The sequence below is a fragment of the Sphaerodactylus townsendi genome, linkage group LG08 (genome assembly GCF_021028975.2).
Source record: "Sphaerodactylus townsendi isolate TG3544 linkage group LG08, MPM_Stown_v2.3, whole genome shotgun sequence".
Lineage (NCBI taxonomy): Eukaryota > Metazoa > Chordata > Lepidosauria > Squamata > Sphaerodactylidae > Sphaerodactylus > Sphaerodactylus townsendi.
The window spans coordinates 98,419,127-98,440,638 of record NC_059432.1 but is presented as its reverse complement, the minus strand read 5'-3'; the positions used below and the strand labels follow the sequence as shown (position 1 = coordinate 98,440,638).

The window sequence follows — 21,512 nt, the reverse complement described above, 5'->3', positions numbered from 1 at the left end:
CCCCCTTGGGGCTGTCCTTGAGCATACTACACAAATCCCCCCAGGCATCATTTGACAGCATTACAATGTTAATTTGGTATGACTTTTTTTCCTGTATATTGAGTTTCAACCCAATCATGCATACCACCAGAAACCAGAAATGCCAAGACAAAAGCGCAATAGCATTTGACAAAAACACATAAAATCATGTCTCACATCCACCCCCACAACTGATGTGCAGCTACCCCATTCCTCGGCAGACCAAAATCTTCATTTCCTTTTTGTGATCTGGTGGTGGAAAGTACCATCAAGTCGTAGTTGATTTATAGGGACCCCTACAGGGTTTTCAAGGCAAATGACATTCAGAGGTGGTCTTCCCTTGCCTGACTCTACATAGCCACCTTTGACTTCCTTGGTGGTCCCCCATTCAAGCACTAACCAGTGCTAACCCAACTTAGCTTCTAACAAACTTGATTAGTCTGGGCCAGCCTGGGACATTCAAATCAGGGCTCTTTAGATCTTATCACAGTTTATGAGGGTCTAGCACACTGTGCGCAACTTGTGACCCACCAAACACTGTGTCACCACACGGACTGATCCTAGTAGGATTCCTAATCTCCAGCTGGGTCCTGAATACCTCTGGGATCAATAACTCCTCTCTAGGCCACAGAGATAAGCTCCCCAGGAAAAAATTTGAAGGGTGGACTCCATGGTATTATATGCACTGAAGTCCCACCTTTCCCCAATTCCCAACCTTCCCAGGCTCCACCCAGAAATCTCAAAGAATTTCCAACCTACAGGTTGCCAACCCTAAATACTTGGAAAGGCTGCCATACAAAAGATAATGCAGAGCTGTCTTCTGCTGCCTCAGAAGGTCAGAGTAGAACAGACTAAAATTTAATCAAAAGAGCTTTCAGCGAAACTTCAGGAAGAACTTCGTGATGGTGAGAGGGGTTCCTCAGTGGAACAGGCTTCCTCAGGAGGTGGTGGTCTCTCCTTCTTTGGTAGTGTTTTAAACAGACGGTAGATGGCCATCTGACAGCAATGCTGATTCTGTTAACCAAGGCATAGATGTGAGAGGGAGGGCAGGAAGGGTTGCATCAGTGCTTGGCTCTTTCTCACAAGCCCTGGGTAAAGCCAATCATCATTCTGGGGGCAGGACAGATTGGTCAGGTGTCCTGGAGGGCTTTCTGGCCATCTTCTGGGCATACAGCAGGGGTCACTGAGTGTGGGGGGGAAGAAGGTAGTTACATATTTCCTGTACAGGGCAGGATGTTGGACTAGATGACCTTAGAGGTCACTTCAGGGTTGGAGCGAGGAGCGAGGACCGATGCATCACGCCCCCCACCCCGCCCCTTGGCGCTACACCACTGGGTCCCTTCTAATTCTATGGTTCTATAATCCCTCTCTTCAAACAAGAATAAGCAGTTTCTGGAAGCTCCTGTAGAGCTGCATGCTAGGTTGTCTGCTGCATTCTACGGTCACTAGTAGCACCACAATTTAGTAGGAGAGTGGGTGTTTTGCATGGGAAATGTCCCAGGGTCCAATACTAACATACCCAATTAAAAGACCTCAAGTTGCAGGCATTGGGAAAGACCCTTCTCTGCTGGAGACTCTGGTCCACCATGGCCAGTCAGGCAAAAGTTAGCTGGGGACTCACTCCAAGACAAATTCATAAGTTCAAGCCATACCTGGAGTACCACATGTCAGAACAGCGATCATGTTAGTTTGCTTAACAAAAACAGATGCTGTGGCATCTTAAAGACTGACCACTTCATTGTGGCCTAAGCTTTTTACAAGCTAGAACCACTCATCTGCCCCTGAGTTCTCTCCAGTGTAAAACATGACAGTCCCATACATTTTTAATACATGTTGAGGTTTTTAAGTAACTTATTCAAAGGCGATGACATTTTATCACTTCACTCATAAGCGGATTATTTATTGTTTAAAACCTGCTGAAGTTCGGAAGGGAATGTATTTCACTCAACAAATGGATCTTGCACTGTTCATTACAAAAGAATTTAAAAAAACTGGCAGGCCTGTGCATCCAGATCGCGGCACCAAAGTTTATTCATGGCAGAACCGGAAGAGACAATGAAAAGGATATCCCCACACACAGAGAGCCCCAGTGAAATCTCAACACAGACAAAATGGCACTTAAACTTCACAGAGGAAACATAAATGTTTAAACGCTGACATTATTAGGTAATCAATCGCTTGTAACTACTTCCACCTTTGGTGGAAAAGAGCATGACAAATGATTACCATAAGCAACAGCAAGACTTTTCTACATTATTGTCAAATGCATGATTACAACCACTGAGTTTTGAAGCCCACGGTCAGAGTGAGGACTCCCCATTTCCAGATCTGCCTTTCTTTCCAGATCTACTCTATGGCCTGGGCTACACCTACCGGAGAATGTTTAATAGACTCTACCACTTCAGACTGCAAGGGAGGGTCAATTTCAAAAGTTCCTTTGCGTAAAGGAAATAGACAGTGTCTGATGATTTTCCAGAGGCCGGGAGCATTGAACCTAGGAGGACAAATTCTAGAAGATGATCTGAAGTGGAACAATCCATCTGGGCTGGCTCCACATCCTGTCATGCCAGCCGGACACTCTTCACCTTGCAGAAATTAACTATTCCCGTCTACCCCAAAATGCCACCAAGGAGGCAAGCCCTCCCCAGCACACGAAAGGCTTGACTAGCATCTCACACAAAAGAGAGCTCACAATCTGCAGGGCTGCTCTTATTATCAGACCACTGTTGAGTCATTTACCGCATGGCTTTTCATGAGTGTCCATGACTTTTAACATTTTGCAGATCTGAACGAGTGGGCGGAAAGGAGGAGCAGTGGGGAAATGGGTAAACAGTTCTGCAGAATTTAGACCTTGCACAAGATCTTGGCTGAAGTCATTGACAACAACACACTGGCAGGGAGGAAGGCAGAGGATTGGACATGAAGCCTCAGGAAGCAATTAAAAAGAAGATAAAAAGCAAAAATTCACTACTGCCCTTTCACTTATAAATAAACACACAGGGTTTTATAATACCCAGAACTGGAGCCAGGAGTAGAGTTACAGAGGATGAAGTAGCCTGCACTAGGCAGCCAGAGTTTGGTGGGCAAGGTTAACTACTCTAAAACATTCCACTAGGATTTTCAGCCTCAGATTTGCCATGGCATTCTGGGACTTAAGACAGAAGGCATGGACGCCTTGTCAGTGGTGGGATCCAAACATTTTAGTAACAGGTCCCCATGGTGGTGAGATTCAAACTGTGGTGTAGCGCCAATGGGGCTGGGCAGGGCACGACGGAGGCGTGGCCGGGCATTCCGGGGGTGGGGCAGTGGCAAGGACACAGCCGCTGCGCCGGTCCTTGGGCGGGAAACGAATGCATACAGGCACAGGCTGCCACGCACGCCGGTGCACCTCCTGCTAGACTGCTTCAAGTTCTGCGCGCTACTGCTGAGAGGAGAGGGGTAACTAAGGCAAAAATCACGTGGCAAAATCACCAATTAGTAACCCCCTCTCTGCACACACAAATAATTAGTAACCTACTCTCGGTAACCTGTGAGAACCTGCTGGATCCCACCTCTGCGCCTTGTGTACATTCATTGGTTCAAATATGTTTCTCGTTTCACTATTTTTATTATTTTAAAAAACATATTTTAATTGTACCAACTTTATTGCCTGCCCATCTGAGTTTTCGCCCACGACTATTCTAATATTCATAAGTTATTGATCACAGTTATCCCCCTCTCATTCTCTGTCTCCAGCTAATTTCCCCAACCAATTTAAAAGGAGACTGTCTGCTCAGATTGATACCATGGCCGACCCTCCTTAGCTTCCAAGCTCTGATGAGACCAGGCTAGTCTGAGCAAAACCGGAAGTTGTTCTGCTCCATCTTGCCCGATTCCCTTTCTTGTTACTGTCCCCATCGCACATGGCTTTTGTCCACAGGTGTCCCATGACCTCCGCAGAAGTCCCACGGTGGTCCACAGTGGCCTCTCCTCCTCCTTCTATCTGCATAAAAGCTGGTAGGAACCAGCTAATGAGAACATTCGAAGAGCCTCTTGAGTGCACACTGAGACTTTTCCCCGTCGTGGTTTTGATATATTGCGGGTCAGCATAGGAAATTAAATGGGAATTTTTATGGAGTTTGCGGAAGCCGACGATGACATGCAAAAGCCAGCAGACAACAAAGAAAAGGTTTAGAAACTCAAAAATGCATAAATAGGTGCATAATATTGTATCTTAACACGTCTTATCTTTTAATGCATTAAATCTACACAATTTCCAACAAAAGAAAAGAAAAAGAAAAAAAAATCCAGAATTGTTCTATGGTATTAAGGGAGGTCCGAAAAATTCTACACAAACCTCCAGATCGCAAGGGCGTTGTGCCCCTAACCCCAGTGATTTGGAAAGGATAACTGCATAACAGAAAAGCATACCTGGATATTTAAAATAAATATATTCTGCCATTTCTGCACCAAGCAGGTCTGTAAGATATGCGTCTCGTGCCTATTTTGCAGGAGACTCAAAGGGGCTTACAATCTCTTTGCTCTTCCCCCCCCACAACAAACACCCTGTGAAGTGGATGGGGCTGAGAGAGCTCCAAAGAACTATGACTAGCCCAAGGTCACCCAGCTGGCGTGTGTGGGAGTGTACAGGCTAATCTGTAATCCCCAGATAAGCCTCCACAACTCAAGTGGCAGAGCTGGGAATCAAACCCGGTTCCTCCAGATCAGAGTGCACCTGCTCTTAGCCACTGCTCTTAGCCACTACGCCACTGCTGGTCACAAGGGGAAACAACCCTCTTACTGCAGCAGCTGTGGACTCTGCACTCATAAGCATTCGCTCACTCTACAAAACAGTGTGCCTTATAGGTCTGTTTTAACAGCAACAAGATACATACATGAAGTGCCTTGAACGTGGAAGTACTGTACCTTTCTCCCTTACAAGATCAGCTGCTTCATGTTTTTCCTGCTGCATCCCTTTTTTAACATGTCCACTTTCCAAAAGTGCCAAATGTACCTTGAGTGAGCTTCTGCAGAAGAGGCAAACTTCAAAAACAAGTCCTAGTTGCCCTGCCAGTGTATGACACCTGTTCGTAAGAAATCCCTCCTGAACTCTACAGATGACTCAGTGGAAACTGGAAAATGAAAAACTTGTGACCTTCTTTCTCTTCTTAGACGAACTCTTTCTCCTTTGGTTAGAACCACAAGCCCTTGCTGCAAATGCAGAGATACGTAAGCATTACAAAAGAGCTGAAAGTGGCATTTTGAATGTCCCCACAGATAAAACTATCTGGCACTCTCACATAGTCCAATATCAGGAATTTTCATTCAATAGAATCATATAAACGACCAAGAAAGAACAGGTTGATCGTTATGGTTCAATATTCTACCATTTTAAAAAGGCGCTGAATATTGCATACAATAGGAAAACATGGGGGAATGTGGTACTTTCCTAAACCTAATGTACTATGTTTGAAAATGGCTTCAGACTACTCCTAATGTGCTACTAGTTTCTCATGAAGATCTACTACAGGGGATTTCAAAGCTACATTCAAAGACACTGGTGGAGTGGGCAACCTATCTAGGAAGAAGAAAGCCCCATGAGCCAATCTTCCCTGCAAATAAGCAGCTGCAAAGGGGAGTTGTTATGTTTAAAGGTACACTACACTCTCTGTTCACATAGCACAACAGTAGCCTGGCCAGAATCTCTTTTGAACCAATGTGAATATTCACCATAACCCTGTATCAGTTCTATAAAGCACAGGTTCTAGAGCATAAAAGGATCCCTCTGCAGATAAACATACCAGCACTATTCCATGGTGAAAAGTATGTGTGTGCATTTGTGTGTCTGAAAACAGCAATTTAGTAGTAATTGTCTCTAGAATACAGCAACTAACTAAAATTGTGATCCTGAAATCCATTCAAATTTCACTTCTACCACATTGTGAACTCCTCCCAGTGTGGTGATGGAATAGTGTCATAAAGTTGCAGCTGACTTGTGGCAACACTGTAGGGCAGGGGTCTGCAACCTGCGGCTCTCCAGATGTTCATGGACTACAAATCCCATCAGCCCCTGCCAACATGGTCAATTGGCCATGCTGGCAGGGGCTGATGGGAATTGTAGTCCATGAACATCTGGAGAGCCACAGGTTGCAGACCCCTGCTGTAGGGTCTTCAAGGCAAGAGACAAACTGGTTTGTGTAGCAGCACCGGTCTTCCTTAGTGACCTCCCATCCAAGCACTAACCAGGGCCTACCTAGCTTAGCTTCATGAGATCTGATCAGATTTGGGCTAGCTTGAACCACTCTTGTGGGCAGCATCTTGTAAAGCTGTTGTAAAGACTGTGAGATATAAAGCACTTTGAATACTGAAAATGCTAGGTAACACACAAAGCATTATTAACAATAATACAGTTTGCAAAGATGGTCATCCACTGAAGACTGCAATACACAGAGTTCCTATCTCCATCTGCCAAAGAGCAGGTGGAAACAGGAGTCAGCCTGCACACTTTGTTACTTCTGACACAACTCCCAGGTAAACTTTTGTTCTTCAGTCTGCAGTTCCTCTGAGCCAAAGCGTCAAACACCACCTGGCACCTGCCTTCATTCATACCCCTTTTATTTATTTAAAAATCTCTATCCTACTCTCATAAAATCGAACAGCCAAGGCAGAGCAAGGATCATAAAAATCCATGCCAAAGAGGCACAACCACGGCACTCCCACAAGGCAAGATCCATGCACTCTGGAAGCAAAATTTGGGAGCACACAAGTGCTGCCGTTCCTATTCTGAGCCATTTTGTCATTTTTAAAATGTAGATCTTAGTACCAAGTTAACTAATAAAAACCATCATTCACTGAAGTGGAGACCACATTGCTCAAACAGAACTTTTAAAGATTTAAACACAATGCTGTTGCAATACAGGCTAGCCAGATCTTTCAGAGCCTTCGAGAGACAGCCAGCATAGTATAGTGGTTAAGAGCAGTGGACTCTAATCTGGAGAAAACGGTGTTCGATTCCCCACTTCTCCACATGAGCGGCGGACTCTGATCTGGTAAACTGGATTTGTTTCCCGGCTCCCACTGGGTGACTTTGGGCCAGTCGCAGTTCTCTCAGAACTCTTTCAGCCCCACCTACCTCACAAGATGTCTGTTGTGTGGAGAGGTAAGCTGCCTTGGCTCTCCTTGCAGGAGACAAAGGAGGGGTATAAATCCAAACTTCTTCAGATCTTGAAAGATAAGCAGGGTTGGCCTGGTTTGTACAGATCTCCAAGGAAAGCCAGGGTCATAACCCAGAAGCAGGTAATGGCACACCGCTTCCCCAACTCTGTTGCCTTGAAAACCCTATGCAGCCTCTATTAGTCAGAGGCGACTTAAGGGCAAAATATCAATGGCGTAGCACCCAAGGGGTGGGAGAAGGGCGACCCCCCTGAGCACTCGTGGGTGTGGGGGGCGTGGATGTTCCGGGGTGTGGTGGAGGCAACAGCCACCGCTGCCACTGGGGCGCGGGGCGCACGCGTGCCCCAGGCACAGTTCCCCCTCACTCCACCTCTGCAAAAATTATATATATATATATCTTATACAAACAGCAGCAATCCATTCTTACAAATCAGGGACATGAATGCAAGTCAGAAGTTTTCACAGTGCTCCCCAACATTATTTAAAATATTTAAACCCAGCAAGGGCTCAAAGTGGTTTACAGCATCATTCTCCCCTCTCCATTTTATCATGTATGCCTGTGAGGTAGATTAGGCTGACAGTATGGGACTGGCAGCTTCTGAGGGAATTCAAACCCAGGCTCCCGGATCCTAGTCTGATACACTAACCACACCATGCTAATTCTTCCAAACTTTCCATTTACAACCTGACCTTGTTCGTAGAGCAGGGCTCGGAGTCACCGGAAACTTCTGCAGACAGAAGGAATTTTCATCTCTAGGATGTGACTTATACTGGTTATAGGTATAAATGTACATATAATTCAATGGAATATAATAGCACAGTAGCCATAATTTAATTTATAGATTGTAGGCATAGTATATATGTTAAGTTAGAAGACTGTAACTACAAGAAGCCAAAGGATTGTGAGAAATTGTTCTCAAGTAAAAATGTAAGGTTAGTGGGAAATGAACAAGATGTATTCTATTTTCTTCTTTGTGTTTTTGGTCTTTTATTCTTCTGTTTTGTTGTTGCTGTGGGTAGACTGTGTAGCAGTTTTGAAGGTGTTTTGTAAGTGATGTGACTGTAATTTGATGTGCTAGAGGTGATGTTTGATGTATTGTTAGTCAAAACCTATAATAAAGATCTAATTATCAAACAAACCCACCTTGAAATTGGCCCAACATATCCCAGAACTCTCTGAATTGCAAAGGAGGACTGTAGTGGTGATGGGGAGGGGGAGAGGAGGTACTGGTCTCACTAAGTAATCCCTGACAAATAGGAACTCACAAGTTCCCCAAATTATAGTTTGAGAGCCATTTCTCTAGACCCACTTTCTTTAGTACCAATAATTCTATCACTCATCACCCTTTCCGTCTTCTGGACAAGTCCTGAAATACACTCTGAAGAATGAGCCCATTAACTTATATTCAAGTCCTGCTAGTCACAGTGGAATTTACTTCCAAGCAGATGTATTTTCAGTCAACGCTTTAGGTTTTTTTCCCCCTCCTGAGAGACTTACAAATTCCAGAACAAATGCACTCATTTAATCTTCTTTCTGACTATGAGGTCCCCTGAAGAATTTATTATTTTGAAAGCTCCTGCCCATCAGCACAGAGAACACTGCGTCTGTGTGTGTTTTTAAGCTTCTATAGGGGATAGGGAAATGTTGCAAGAATTTTATCCGTTTTCAAATAGACAAACATTCCTGCCTGTAGATGGCCTGTTATCATTGTATATCTATCAGATCCTATTTCCCCTTTGTTGTTAGAAAAGCTTCCCTCTTCCCACATACCTTTGGTCTCCTGGGACAGATCAGAGAGTGACACTAAACCTTGGCCATAAACAAGCCAGCTTTTGATACAGGAGACTCCTGTTAGAAAGGATTCTACGTTGTCCCACCTTGGTGCAACACAAGAGATTTTGAACAAATAAACCCACAGTCTGCTTGCAGATGCCTTAAGATTTTTCACAACAGTGCAAAACAGATGTATTTAGTACAGCTTCTACACACTACCCCTGCTCATTGCAGGTGGGCTTACTCGGAGGAAATTCAAGATTAGTTGGGGCTTCCATTCAAAAGCATAAGTCTTTGGTCCTAAAAATTCAGGTTCAATAATTGGGTGCAAGTTGTCTCCTGCTGGAAGACACACACAAAAAGAAGGCTTCGGAACAAATTCACTTCATTATTTTTATTACCATTTCTAAAATACCTGCTCTGATTTTCATATGGGGATTCTCAAGGCAGCCAACAATGGCCAAGTCATACTCTAAGATGTAAAACAAGATAAAATAGCAACTGATATGGGTAGATAAATGTCTTCCCCGCCCCCTCCGGGGGAGGGCAACCTGATTAAACTATGTCCAGGATACCCTGCTGAATACAGATAATCACAGTTCCCATTTAATATTCCTGCAGTTACCACATTCTACACCAAACTTAGTTTTCAAAAGACTTTATTCAATACAATCCAATATACAGCATGTTAAATAACCTGATGGCCTAGGATTATTGTGGCTGATGGTATCACACTGAGAAAAGTTGAAGCACACTACACATCCGTATCCTTCTTGGCAAGGATATCCAGATTGAAAGCCAGAGCCTAGCTGACCAGACAGAAAAATATCCAATCATCCAGGGATACCCAGCACTATACTCCGTTCTACATGAAGATGTTAGTACGGTCAGTTGAGGTGCAGTGGTCAAGAAAGGTGTATGCTTCCACATTAGAATATAGTCCTGAACAAATATGAGAATTATCATTCATTTTTACATGCTGCCATTGTCAAAACCGTCAGTACAGTGAAACCTCGGGTTTTTTTGGTAATCCGTCCGAAAAGAATAGATGAAAACCGAAACCGATGAATACCGAGGCAAACTTTTCCATAGGAATCAATGTAAATCCAATTAATCCGTTCTAGGCGCTCCAAAAAACATACCAAAAACACATTTTTGGTGAATAAACATAGTGTTTAATGCTGAAAACAGTAACGAACAATAACACTAGGACCAGCTTTAGAGCCAGTGGACCAATGTCGCACCAGAAAGCTGTCCAAAGAGGTCTGTTTCTGATGCCTCTTTAAGATTTATCTGAAATGGGGCAAGACATTGTCATTAAACAAGTTGCACACATGGCCTGCAACAGTTTTGTCCTGGTGATTTTTCTCCCCAAACCTTACTCCAAATCAGGGGTCCCCAAACTTTTTAAACCGGGGGCCAGTTCACTGTCCCTCAGACTGTTGGAGGGCCGGACTAAAAAAAACTATGAACAAATTCCTATGCACAAATGATTGTAAAATGTTTGATTTCACCTTTCAGCCTTTCTGTCATGGTCTATTTTTAGAACAGCGACCAAAGTATGTCAAGTACATTGTTAGGGAGGCTGTGGAAGAACTTTCCCAATGAAGCATTCCATCTAACCCAGGATCAGGTATCTTCCTGGGTTCTTCCTCCCTAGCAGCCAGCGAGCGATTCGCCAGCCTGGCTGATGCCAATGGGAGTGAGGTGGAACAGAAAGCCTGAGAGCAACACATGGAGTAGCTGAGAGGGAAGGGCGGAGCAGGCATTGCCACATGTAAGGTTTCCAACTCTGGGTCAGAAAATTCATGGAGATTTGGGGGTGCCATCATGTAACTGCAATCAAAAGCCATTGGGGCTGGTTCCTCCTCTCCCTCGAGCCCCCACTGCACATGAATGGAGCCATCGCCGCCATGCCTGGATAGCTAACCTGGATAGCTAACCTGGATAGCTAACCTGGATAGCTTTAAAAGGGGCTTGGACAGATTTATGGAGGAGAAGTCGATTTATGGCTACCAATCTTGATCCTCCTTGATCTGAGATTGCAAATGCCTTAGCAGACCAGGTGCTCAGGATCAGCAGCAGCAGAAGGCCATTGCTTTCACATCCTGCATGTGAGCTCCCAAAGGCACCTGGTGGGCCACTGAGAGTAGCAGAGAACTGGACTAGATGGACTCTGGTCTGATCCAGCAGGCTTGTTCTTATGTTCTTATGCCTGGCGGGCCGGATAAATGCCTTCAGGGGGCCACATTTGGCCCCCGGGCCGTAGTTTGGGGACCCCTGCTCCAAATCAATGAAAACCGAGGCAAATCGATGAAAACCGAGACAAATTTTTCACTGAAAAAATCGATGAAAACCAAAACCGGTGAAAACCGAAGGCAATGAAAACCGAGGTTCCACTGTACTTTGACACAAGGGTATTTATAGTTCTTATTTTTACTTTCAAATTTTCAACCAGATGGGGGTCAGCAGAGCTAGGTAGGCACTAGGACCCAGACGAGGCATTCTACAACAAAGAAGGTCCAGCATGTTTTGTTCTGTAGCAGAGGAATACACCATCTAACATCTTTATGTGGAATAGAGTTACTTGTGTTGTGTCTGTCCAAGTTTGGCCTTTGTTCTGGCAAGTTCTGGATGTTCCCTCAGATGTTGCTGGCTGCTGTACTTATGGATACTTCTCAGCTTCTACAGACTACAAAAGCGGACTGGATCCATAAGCACTACCCTGCCTGGCTAGTTAGAAATGAAAGGGGGCACTGACAGGTCTGATGGAGGAGGTGATGGATGCAAACAAATAGATGGATGCAAACAGAAGCAGTAGCTACTTCTTTTTAAAAGTCTTCATTGGAGCCCTGTGATTTGGTTAACTACTAGTTTTTGAGCTGGTTTCAAATACTTTTGTGAGGGGTGCGCAATGTCCTTGAGTGTAAGGAAGTAGCTTATCCTCACAAGTGCCTGACAAACCAGTCATGATGAGCCACCAAATGGTCCTCCACCATCTCCCACTGAGCAGAGTATAAGAGGTCCAGGACCGCTCAAAACACCTCTACAAAGCCAACCCTGTGCAGATACTTAGGCCCCTTCCACACATGCAGAATAATGCACATTCAATCCACTTTCACAACTGTTTGCAAGTGGATTTTGCTATCCCGCACAGTAAAATCCAGCTGTAAACTGCATTGAAAGTGGATTGAAAGTTGCATTACTCCACATGTGCGGAAGGGGCCTTAGAAAGGCTGAAAGGAATTCACCCAACCACTCCAGAATAGTTTCTGAAAAGAACAATAACCAACATCCATATCTCTCATAGCAACATATGACCATTTCACAGCTTCAAATTCCCCAGGAAAAAGGGTTTGTGGTTTCCTGTCTTGCCCTCCGCCACACACATTAAAAAGGGACTGCACCCCTCCAAGTGCCAACTTGCCAGCAACAGCAATCTGTTCCACGCTCACCATTTAGATTTTCCAATCACTGGGCAGGCCAACTGCCACATCTCAATTCCTCCTTTACACTGTATGTGTGTACTCCTACAGATTTTTATCTAGGCAAAGTGATATCTGGTTTTTATTTCCTTTCCCTTTAAAAGGCCATTGGGGAAAGCTAGAGATGAGCTTATTTTGTTAAGTAAGCACTACACTGTGTGAACATCTTCACATATTGTCATTTGTCAAATGAACTGTTTGATAGGGACAGCACAATATTGTAGATGTTGCTAACTCAACAAGAAACATAATTAAATATGACTTGCCCTAAGTGAAGCTGCAAATCCTTGTCCATATATACATATTTCTTAAGAGCATTAATGAGACAAAGGCATTTACAACTGATATTTATTTCATATGTAAATAATTGCACGCGCGCACAATGCTTCCCAGATCTCCAGAGTCGTTCCGGAACAATATTACTAACCAAAACAATTCTAATTTGTCTACTGAAAACCACACATTTCTATGTTTATTCAGAATTTAAGGAAACTACTAGCACTTAAAATATTTCAGTTTTATTGAAACTGCTGTTCTGAAAAAGCAAATAAGACTTCCGCATTTCATGTTCTGTTTCTAATATATGTACATCCCAGCTCCATGTTCCTGTAAAATATATCTTCCCATCAAAAACAGAATGCATTTCATGTTCTTGATCAGCTGTGACCTGAAGAACACCAATGGGATTTTTCTTTTTATGTCACAACCTGTAAATCATAGGCACCAACCAGGCTGCCAACTACACTAGTTACTCATAAACTCGATTAACTTAAAGTAGGAGTTGCTTATGAGTAAAGTGTATATGATTACCCCCTTATCTCAAATTTCTAAATCCCTTATTTTAGTTTCTAAATGTTGATGGAATTCACTCCCCCCAAACCTTATGACCACAGCCTAGCTAATATGATCACTGTTCAAAGGTACGGCGTTCAAACCCAGCACATCAAAAATTCCCATATTACATATAAATGTGACCTATACTAAAAAATGTGCATTCCAACAGTACCATTCAAAAGACGTTTTCTTGGCATTAAACCCCCAAGAAGGAGTCCTCTGCAGGATTCTCCATAGATCTGCTCAGAATTGCTCTCTGTAGCAATCCTAAGCAAAGCTATACCTTCCAAGCCCAGTGAATTCCCTTGGTCTAGAAGGGTGAAATTCTATTTAAGATTGCACTGTAGATCACCGAACAGTTTAAAGATGGAGTCTGAGTTAATTCAACACTAACTTTAAATGCCAAGGATCCACTTAAATGGTTTTCTAGCTTCCTACCATTTCTGCACTGACTCGTGTCAGTCAAGTGGCACCTAAAACAACTTGCAAATGGTTCCGTGCCAATTCATGAGCATACAAAGTCCTCCAGCAAGCTCATTCAAGCATTACTGCCCTTCTACTTGAATGGAGAACATGCACAGACCCTTAAAAAGACACTCAAAACTGGTCTTTTGATGCTCACTGCAAAGGAAAATTATCTTCCCTAAAAGTCACTCTGGCTATTGCTGACAATCTGCCATTACCGGTACTTCACTTATAAGTTTCCAAGGGTTATAAGAGTTCCAGAATTTTTCTAAAATACAGCATTTGAAAACTAACTAGAGCCTCTACTGAAAGAACAACAGTGCTGAGGGTTTGTTTGTTTTTAAAGGCCTAATTAAACTTTTATTTCTGTTTGTAGATGTCACTTTGTCTGCAAAAATGGTCAAGTTTCTTTGCACTTCTGAACAAAGAACCATCCCAGATTCCACACTACGATTTCAGAATCTACTTACTGGAGTACAAGCTTTTTCTTCAAGAATTTCACAAGTGAACTTCTCCCAAAGTTTCCCAAAATGGAAAAAAAAAAGTTATGCAGGCAACCTGACCTAAAGGCAAGAATGCATTTCAGGTATGGGCTTGGATAACTATTTTTAAAAAAGACTCTTCACTGTCCCAGCAATGACCTCAATCCAGCAGATGAGCTCACCAGTTTTAAAAATGGGAAATGATTCAGTTTCCATGGCAGACCAGACATGAGCTATGTTAGAAGCATAAGCTCCCCAACCAAGCCACACTACTCATTTGGATGAATTATACATCATTACTTCTGGATCTACACCAGTGGCCATTGCCATAATAGGCCTGTGTTATGAAGTTGATCAAAATCCAGCATCTTCATCTGTCTCAAGGTGGAGAACGCAAAACCGAGCCAAAAAAAATGGAGAACATCTCATGCTGGTGGAGACAGCGCCTTCACAAGACACTCCTAGGAAGACGGCATGCAAGAGGGGAAAAAAATCACCTCACAATCTGAATAACCGTGAACACCAAGGACCACATTATTTTTATAAAAATAATGTTTGTCCTGTTAATATTTTATATCACAGAGACAAATGTAGTGATGTGTTTTCACTGGCAGAGTAGAACTGGGGAATTATCTACAACTCTCCATGCTCATATAAGACAAAATGGGTGATCTCAGGTCAGCTTTGACCTGATCTCAGGTCAGGGTTGAAGGGAGCAGAAAATTGAGATAGTAGGTCAATTTCTCCACTGTTGGAAAAAAGGGCACCATAAAAGGCGGAATAAATAGTAATAATGCCAGTCAGGCCTCCCAAGAAAGTGGTAAGACAGCTACTGGGGAGATTCCGTGGCTCAGAGGTAGATTAGAATAAGAGCTTGGATTTATACTCCACCTTTCTCTCCTGTAAGCAGACTCAAGGTGGCTTACAAGCTCCTTTCCCTTCCTCCAGAGGCATAGCTGGGCCAAACTGCACCCGGGGCAGACTCTGCGTTTTCCGTGCCCTCCCATGGGCCCCGCGCCCCCACTTACCTTGGCCTCACAAGGTCTCCTGGGGAGCATAGTTCCCACCAGGGCGCTTTTCAGCCTGAACTGAACAGGCCGTTTTTCAGACAGAACTTTTTCTCACTGAAGTGGGGGGGAGGAGGATGTGGGGCATGGGGAGAGATTTTCCGCTCCCCAGGCGTGCACCCGGTGCGTAGCGCATACCCCCCCCCACCACTTATAGCTTTCCTCTCCCCACAACAGACACCTTGTGAGATAGGTGAGGCTGAGAGAGTTTTGAGAGAACTGTGACTAGCCCAAGGTCACCCAGTAGGAATGCAGGAGTGCGGAAACACATCTGGCTCACCAGATAAGCCTCTGCCACAGGTGGAGGAATCAAACCCGGTTCTCCAGATTAGAGTCCACCTGCTCTTAACCTATACACCACACATCCAGAAGAGCCCCAGTTCAGTTCCCAGCATCTCCAGTTAAAGACATCAGGTTGTATAGATGTTGAAAGAGCTCTGCAGGAGACCCTGGAGAGCCACTATCAATCTAAATAGACAATACTGACCCAGATGAACCAAGGATCTAATTGGTGTGCTCATGCACACATAACATTTGAACAAGTAAACATTAAAACCGGTCACCACAGCTCTTAAAATCCATGACAAAATCTAACCCACCCTATTGCCCTACATACTTGTATCCTAAATATTCACTGAGGATAAGATTTTTGGGTCCTCCCTGGATTATCATTCCATAACTTTGGGGTCACCCTTGAAAAAACATCAAGCTTCTGATCAGGGGGCCGGACACAGACATACCAAGGGAACCATATCAAGAGGACCAAGAGAATCCTTGTTCCCTTGGGATGCCAAAGTCATCATAAGCCCAACATCACCATTCTTGATCCAGAAACACAGATGGCAGAGGCATGAGAAAGCTACCTTAAAAATAAAGCCAAAATAACTTTTGGCACCGAGACCACAAGAATTCTGTCTCAGTCATGTGAGCTAACCAATGATTCATAATTTTATTCTGCTTCAATTAGCCCTAGAGCAGAGTAATAAGTTATATAATGGACTACAGAAAGTCTCCGTCAACAACTTCCGAGATTTCAGCAGGTTCTGGGCACACATCTGGAGGCATATCTTTGCAGCCAGGAGGACTGGAAACTTGCTTTTAAGAAAAAAGGAAGCTTGAGGTTCTTAATCTGAATTCTGCATCAACTATCATATTCTGTAGTGTTACTGATCTGCTGCACAATAATGGTATACGACTGGAGTACAGGCAATACAATTGCACTCTGAGGGATGCAGTTTAGGATGCAGTTAAGAACTATTTCATATTCACTTTTGTCATTGTTTTGTACAACGTTTTCACATAAAGCAGACTAAAATAAGTTCAGAGGGCAGGAAAGAGGACAAAAAAGCCATTTGAATTAAAAGCATGCTAGAAATGCCCACATCTTGGTAACAGTAATGTGTTGCTAAGCAACCACCCATCCCGGAACAAGCTTTGTGACAGTCTGAAGTCCAAAATGAAATATACAAAAGCACAAATCATGTATATGTAAATACATACATACATATACATATATACACATACACCTCTCTCTCTCTCTCTCTCTCTCTCTCTCTCAAAGGCAAGGCATATTGGTGACAACTCACTTTTTAAAGAACCACACAGGCGCTCAAGAGGTAGGCCGCGCTGATGCGAGCACGCGCAAGGGATACTGGTGACGACTCAGTTTTCTAGAGCCAGTTGTATTTTGTCACACAACGGGCTTCATTGCAGGTAGACTATAACTCTACTCTGACATGCAAGTAATGTCACAGGAGCCATTTGAAAACTGCACCCATGTGTTTCATATGGCTACCTGTTTGTACACGATCCTGAAGGTGCTCATCCTGCTATTTATTTACTTTATTACTAGTCCATCTTTTCCACTGGAAGTCAAGGCAGATTACAAGTTATAAAACAACCAATAAGGCAACCAACGCCACCTCAGGCTCTTCAATCACACTGGGGACAAAGGTAAAATACGAAGGAAGTTGCTTACAAGTAGCTTCAAACTACCACAGACACTTCTTCAGCATGAGTTGTCTAAGGCTGCTTTTTTATGAAGCAGCAAAAAGAACTGGAGCAAACAGCTGCCAAAACCTGCTATCGCTTCATCGAACTGTCTTCCCTTACCCACTACCTGCCTTCCACTATCTTCTGAGCTTCTATGTCATGGTGCTGACAGGATTCAAGGAAGGCGAAAGGTCATGCAATAAAAGAGCAAACCAAATGCATCCAAGCAAACCTGGCCTGGCTTGTTTATTGCCGAAGCCGAGTTCATGACAAGGGATGAGAAGAACTCAAATCATCAACATAGTATATTTTGGGAGTGCTAAAATGGGAAGATAGAAACACCTGCATGTGACAGATAGCTTCTGAGTAAAGATGGCTCAGGGGCAGAGTAAATACTTCACGGGCATAGCAGAATCAGACTACAGTTAAAGAATTCCATTCAGGAGGGTGCTGTGAAGGACGTCTGTCTGGAAATTGCACTTACTCAGAATCGAAATTAGCTTCATCACTGGTGTAAGGTAACTTCTTGGATTGCTTTGGTTTTCAACTATAATGGATAGACGTTTTGCCCTTCATGCAAAAACAAACAAACAGTGGCCAAGTTTTCAAAGGGGTGGAAAGAGAGGGCAACTCCAGGAATAATTAAGTGGGAATCAAGTTTCCTACAGGAGAGGGGAGGTTGGTAAAAATTGCCACCCCCTCCTTGCACCCATGGTAATTGACAGCAGGATGCAAGCCCACACTTCCCCACCCAAATTACTAAATACACAAAGATCTTTAAAGCAGCCCATCCATAAATATTAGGGAGAAACACAGAACAGTATTCCCCCCCAAAAAAACCCCATCCTTTGAAGAACCCCAGCAGATGCAACCTTAGCAGCTACTTCATCAGTAAAGCCGAAATATTTTAACAGAAATGTACCAAGAATTACTTACTTTGCCGAATGCAATGGCTAAGCAGAGACAAAAACGTGACCTCTGGATATAAGCAAGAAAACTGGCTATTGAAGCAGGGCTGAGGAACCATTTATGGGCAAGATCCACAGCTCGGTGGCAGAACACACATTTTGTGCAAAGGTCTCAGGTGCGGTTCTCGGCCTCCAGTTGGGAGAAGACCAAATCACAGGATTGCAAGAGTCCCCCCTCCAAGCTGAAATAAAGTAGTTTCATACACCATAATTTATGGTCCCAATCCCTAGAGGTTGATGGGAGTCCAGTTGCACCTGAGAAGCCGGCAACATTCCCCAGGTGCACGTTTTTAAAGAGTAGGAGCTCCTTTCGTCAGGTATCTGATGAAAAGAGTTTTCCCTCTCCAAAGCTTACACTCCCAAGCACTAAGGGGCCACTGGACTCAAATTTGGCTCTTCTACCGTAAACTGACACAGCTACCCGGCCAGTACCAACCTCCTTCTGGACAAAGACTATTAAGCAGCCTTGTTGTTCTGTAGAAAAAATAAAATAAAACCACCGCAGACACAAAGTTAGGTAATCCCTTTAATTGGGACCAGAACAGCACGGAACACAGCATGCAAACTTCTGAGCTTTCCAGAACACTTCATCACACTGGTTGCTCAGTACAAATATTCCCCACAGTTAAATGAGAGGGGAGGGGGCCGTTTCCATCCCATCGCTTGCATCCTCCCCACCCATTTTTCGGCTGGAACATCCAACCCAATGCACAATTCCGGAGAACTCAAAAGCTCACAAGGTTGGGCTGCTGGATGGCTTTTGTTTTACATATATGTGTGCGCGCATGAGACAAACTATGCGTTTGGAACGGCTCTCTGGAGCGATCCCTTTTAATACGGACCATGCCTCCCCGCAGCATGTGTGGTTTTGGAGAAGCGCATTCTAATCTTGACACTTGAGCATACGCCCTCCACTTCCTTGCAAGAGCCTCCCCTCCCTACAACAGGAAAATTCTCCACTGAGTAAATACCACCAGATAAGGGGGGATTGGGGAGGAGGGGGGGGGGACCAAAGCAATTAAAGCTCTGCCTTCAGGGATCCACTCTTTCCTTTTGGACTCATCCGAGTGGAATTGCAACCACGCATCATCCCAGCCTGAAACCTTTTGAAACTTTTTTCTTTTTAATTAAGTGAACTATTTTTATGGAGGGGAAAAAAATACCTGGGCTATTGAGGGGGGGGGGGGAGAAAAGTTTTCCTCCTGCAAGCGCCTTTTCAAAGAATCTCCCAGGCAGAGAGCGCATTCCCTTTCCTGGCAATGTGCCATTTTGGTTGGGGGGGGGGGGGGAGGAGAGAGAAATAGTGTCTGGCAAAGCAAAGGCAAAGTTTCCAGCTCCTGCCTGGCCTGTGCCAGTGGCGTCAGCGGCGCAGGGAGGGGCCGGCCGCGTCTCGCTCTCCTTTCTCCAACGTGCCCCCGGGATCCAGACATTTTGGAAAGAGTTTGCAGCGCCTCCGGCGAGCTTTTGCGCGGCCGCGACGGGGAGGAGTCTCGCTGGCTGCCTTCCTCCTCTCCCCCCCCCCCCCCCGGCCACTGAATGACAGCCTTCCCAGCAGCCAGCCGGCCAGGAAGGGGAAAAAAGGGGGAGAGACGGTACGTGCCGCTTGCGCCGGCCGCCCAAAGCCTCCGGCCTGCCACCCCCACTCCCCCCCCCCCCATTGCCTTGCTTGGCATTCGCACATTTCAACTATTCTCCCCCCTCCCTCCCCTGGCTGTATAATGCAAGAAAAGGAATCCCTCCATTCCTTTTCCTCCTGAAAAAATCCTATTAGCCACCCCCACCCTAGCAATGGGTTTTGCAAGCAGCAGTTGGTTTTGCAAGGATCAACCCCGGGGTTTTGCACAGGCGGGGGCTGGGATCTTTGGCCGCGGCCCCCGGGGAGGCAACGTCAAGGGAAGGGGCAGCAAGGCCAGCCCCGAGGAGCCTGCTGGATTGCTAGGCGCTGCTGGTGTCTGGCTCGCTCCCCCCCCTCTCCCGACACTGCAGAGTTTGCACTCTGGCGGGGCTCTTTGCACCGGCCAGCCCCTTTCCTCCCTGGGAGCGCCCCCCCCCCCGACCTCCCCCCAGCCAAAACCAAGCGGCAGCTCAGCCTCCGGCTCCAAATGCGATGGCGGGGGGGGGGGGGGAGGAATAAAACTTGCAAGGAGAAAGAAGCGACGGAGGTCCTGCTCTTTTTTAAAGTCTCTTTTCCCTTTCGCAAAAAAAGGCTTCTCTTTACCCCACCCAAAGTGGCCACTGGCCAACCTAACAGCCCCCCCCCCCTTTTAGAAAGAACTTCCGGAACTGACCAAAAAGATGAGGAGCATTAAGAAATGTTGGAAGGGGGGGGGCAAATCAAAGTCGCCAAAAGCCCCACTTTTGGATCAGTTCTTACGGGTCCGCCCCCCACGCACGCTTTCCTCGTTCTTCCCCCTTGATCCTACCCCAAAGGGGTGTCAGTGCCGCGACTCCCCATCCTTAACCCCAAGTTTACACCGAGCGTTCCCACTTTTTGAAACAAAAGGAATCCGGATTGGGAGTGAAGGGGGGGGGGGACACTTTCGGCAAGGGACGGGCGCAAGAAACGACAGCGATTCTGCAAATCTCGGCGCCTCTCTCCAACCCGGGCAGCCCTGCTGCTTGGCGCGCGGGGGCTTCCTTGGGAGATTCTGGAAAAATCCCCCCCAACATGCCCAGCCTGGGGGGAGAAAAGAACCGACGAGGTGGGAAGGGAGGGGGGGGGCTTACCTTGTGCTGGAAACAGGGGTGCCCAAGCCCGCGGCGCTCGCCCTGTTCTTCCCGGGCCGATGGGCGGGCGAGCAGTCCGGTCAATCCCTGCTTGCTGCAGCTCGCGGGAGTCACTAGCGGGAGGCTTCGGTGGGGGATTCCGCCATGTCAATGATGCAGGGACCACATGGGGAAGCGGGGGCCAGCCCACAATACCGCGCAGTCTGGATTAGAAGCTACCCGGGAAAAGACGGAGCAAAAAAAAAAAAGGGGGACGGAGCCGGAGACGGCGCGCAGGGGCCCGGCGCAGTTGCCCCGCGGCTGGGCGTTTCGCACTTGCAAATTGCCTCGCAGCCCGCCTGACGCATCGCCCTTCCTTTGCCTCCCCCTTCCCGAGGCTGGCGCGTTCAAGGGAAAGGCGGGACCCCTTTTGCAGACGGGCGTTACAAAAGCGCACTTACCAGAGAGTGTACCCCCACTGAACGGTGGGAGAGGGAGGCTTGCTCCCCAATTACGCACTGGGCCGGTGAGTTAAGCAAACCCATGGAATTATCCATTAAGGAGACCTA

At 45.6% G+C, this 21,512-nt stretch overlaps 1 protein-coding gene across 1 annotated transcript in view; it reads right to left on the bottom strand.

The window, feature by feature from the left end:
* The window catches only part of FNDC3B (fibronectin type III domain containing 3B), a 303,241-nt gene extending 281,990 nt beyond the window's left edge, over positions 1-21,251 (bottom strand). The window contains exon 1 of the mRNA XM_048506935.1: positions 20,965-21,251. The gene's annotated coding sequence lies outside the window, so the exon portion shown is untranslated. The remainder of the gene's footprint in view (positions 1-20,964) is intronic.
* Between the last annotated feature and the right edge of the window lie 261 nt (positions 21,252-21,512).